We start from the raw sequence: 3314 nt of genomic DNA, 5'->3' as shown, positions 1-3314 counted from the left end.
CTGAGGCCGCGCCGCGCAGGCCGCGCCGGGTCCGCCGGGCGGGGCGGGGCGGGCGCGGCGCAAAACGCGGAGGGCGGAACGTGGAGCGGCGTCCCCGGGCGGCGGGGAAACACGGAGCGGATACGCCGCCCGGAGGATCGGGAGCCGGAGCGAGACAAAGCCCGGAGCGGCGCATTCCCTGCCCTAGGAGGCGGAGCCCCCGTGGTGCCACCTCGGAAATGGCGGGGGGAATCTTCTGGGGGTGTTTCACGCTCTGAGCGGTGTCTTGTGAGACTTCAGCCTGGGACAGTCCCCCTAAGGCCATGCTTTTAGCTCCCTGAGCCAGCACAGAAGGGCGGGGGGCAGGGGTCATCACCACCCCGGGGCATCCACACCTACCCCAAACCCACCACATCGTGCCCCACGCTGCCACTTTTCCTTTCCAAACACTCTTCTGGAAAAAGCACCCGGATCCCCAGCCGTTTTCATGCCCTGGAGGTGACATGTCCCCTAAACCCTCTGCTTCCCACCCAAAGTCTCAGCACTGGCCCAGCTGTCCAGGGAGAAAATTCCAGCTCATCTCAACCCTGGCCCCTAGACACCCCAAAACCTCCCAAAGCCTCAGCATCAGCCCCACTGTTTGGTGAGGAAATTTCGGTTCACCTCAGTGGGGATGCCCCAGTCCTGTCTCCAGGACACCCCAAGAGCAGGAAGGTGAACTGGTGCGGCAAGCTGTGCCAATGGGAGATGGGATGCAGGATCCAAGCTGGATATGCCAGTGCCTGAAGCAGGAACATGCAGGAATCTCCGGGTCCTGCAGATGGAGAGGGGAGCACCAACTCCATCCGCCCACCCAGGGGCTGCTGTGGGTATTCCAGCCCGGAGAGGTGCCACCATTTCTTGAGTGTGCCACCATCCAGTGTGGTTTCAGGAGGGCACCGAAGGAGATGCCGATTTCTTCTGATGCTTTTTGTCCCAAACAAGGACAACACAAGACCCAAATCCCTGGCAAAGGAGGTGATGCCGAGAAGGCCAGAGGTTTGGGTGTCTCTCCGGCTTTTGGGGCTGGGGCAGGCGGGAGGGAGCCAGCAGAGGTTTAAAGCAACAGGAAAAGAGGGATGAGAAGAGAATTCTTAGAGCCCAAAAGAGAGAAAGAGGAGAAATGCTTCCTTATCCTGATGAAGAGGAAAAACTGTTCTCGCACACCACAGAGTCAATGCTGACAGGCTCCAAGACAACCTGTATTAATAAAACCAGGTCAGTTTTTACTGAAGTATTTTCAAGGATTGGGTAAAAGGTTTTCTGGGCATTTGGTGTTGATGTTCAGCAAATCTCAGACCACGAATGGTGCTTCCAAGGGTGGAAAAACCAGCGTCAGACAGGAACGCAGGACAAACCAGGGATGGGTCAGTGCATCTTTCCTGGCAAAATTGTGATGCCACTAACACAGGAGGAAAATAAAACCCCTGCCAGGCAAGGCAATTCCATTGGGAATGATCTCGGCTTTGCTGCAGTGACACGAGCAGGGCCTGTGATCCAGCAGGGATCCCACGGAATCCTACAGACAACGGTGGACGTGAAACCCTTAGGGATGAAACCTGCAGGCACCAGGTAGATATGAGCTGTAAGTGACAAAGGACAGGGAGGTGACAAGGCAGCTGCCACTCTAGGAGGTGGATGCAGGAGATGGATCTGGCTCAATATGGAGCCAAATCATGGGCTCGTATTAAAGCCTGGCTCAGGCATGGGATGGGTGACCCATCCAGGGAAGCAGCACCTCAGGATAGGGATTTTAACAAGCACTAGGTGTGATGGGCAGGTGGGATTTTATTGGATGACAGAGTTAGTACAAGATCCCACTTTGCCATGGTCTTGTCTGATGGTGCTGCTCTCCTGGGACAGAAGCAGGAGCTGCGGCTGCACCACCTGGAGCCAGCCTGGCACCTCCTCCCTGGGTGCTCAGACTCGCAACCCTCTGTGTCCTGCCTCTCCCACACAGCCCACAAGGAAGGCCTCTCCTGCCTCCTTCTCCCCAAGGCACCAGGACCCCAGGATGACTCCCCAAGCCCCCCATCCCTTTCCAGCTCTGCTCCTATTGGCACTGTAGATATTCCCCATCACTCTCAAGGGACATCCACCAAGACAGTAGGATCTCCATGTAACAAGAGTGCAGGGAAGCCTCCAGGAATCCCAGCACAGCTGACTGGACCATAGTGGTGGGACACAAGGGACAGAACGGATGGGGGGATGGAGCCAGAGGAGGAAGGAAGCAGGAGAATCCCATCGCCCTTGGCCACACCGAACAGCAGCTCCCACACCATAAACTCTGTGCTGATCGCAGGCAGCTCAGGGCTGAAACACCCGCGAGAATTTTCCCACCGAGGAATAACGTGGGTGGGCTTGGATCCAGCCCCACCCTTTTCAGCACCTCAGAGATCCCACAGGCAGCAAATGGAGCCAGAAGACAACTCCCAGGGCAAATGGCATGGGATGATTTCCAGTGCTGCAGCACGAAGGCTTCACACCCTTCCTCCTCCTGTTCCATGGGGCAGAGGGCTGGGACAACTGACACCCAGGGACTGTGGCAAGCAGTTGAGTTGGCAGCTCCCACCACCTTCCTGGGAAAGAGGAGGAGAAGGGATGCTGGGAGTGCTGGGGGGTCAGTCCATCCCCCCCAGAGCAGGGTGGGCTCAGGGTAATGAGGAGGAACTCTTAGACCATGGCAAGGCCTGGAGCCCCGCGGCACGAAGGGATCACAGCCCAGCGCATGATGAGCACGGACATGGCAACACGTGGAGAGGCTCAGTGTGAGGGAGTAGAGAAAAAGGCAAAATTCAGCTTATTCCAAAGGTGCTCTACACAGCTGCCGGGGGCCAGGTCTTGGGGGGTGGCTGCTGCCTTGGTACACATCAGCAGAAGGATGTAGGGTTGGGCACTCAGCAGTGATCCCAAAGGGCTGGAAGAGCACCTGTGAGCAGGCACAGAGCCCACCTCTAACCCCAAACCTCCCATCCCCACTTGGCAGGGCTCAGGATCTCTGGCTGTTGGGAGCCATTCCCCTCATCCTCTCAGCTTCTTGCCCTTCTCCTCCTCCATGTGTCTGACCCCATCCAGCCAAAAATGCCTCAAAGGCACTCTTTGGAAAGGGAGATCCTGCCATAGCCAGGACGGAGCTGGGCTGGCCGCTGCCGGTGAGCTCCCCATGCTCGTTCTGGGACCCGCTGCTCCTGGGGGTGCCAGTGATTGTTGAACCCCATCCTGTCAAGCTCCATCTCCCACCCACCCGTGTCTGCAGTGCGGGACCTCCCCGGAAGCACAGGGCTGTGGGGCCAGTC

This window comes from Aphelocoma coerulescens, chromosome 10 (assembly GCF_041296385.1).
Source record: "Aphelocoma coerulescens isolate FSJ_1873_10779 chromosome 10, UR_Acoe_1.0, whole genome shotgun sequence".
Lineage (NCBI taxonomy): Eukaryota > Metazoa > Chordata > Aves > Passeriformes > Corvidae > Aphelocoma > Aphelocoma coerulescens.
Note: the sequence above shows the minus strand (reverse complement) of the source record.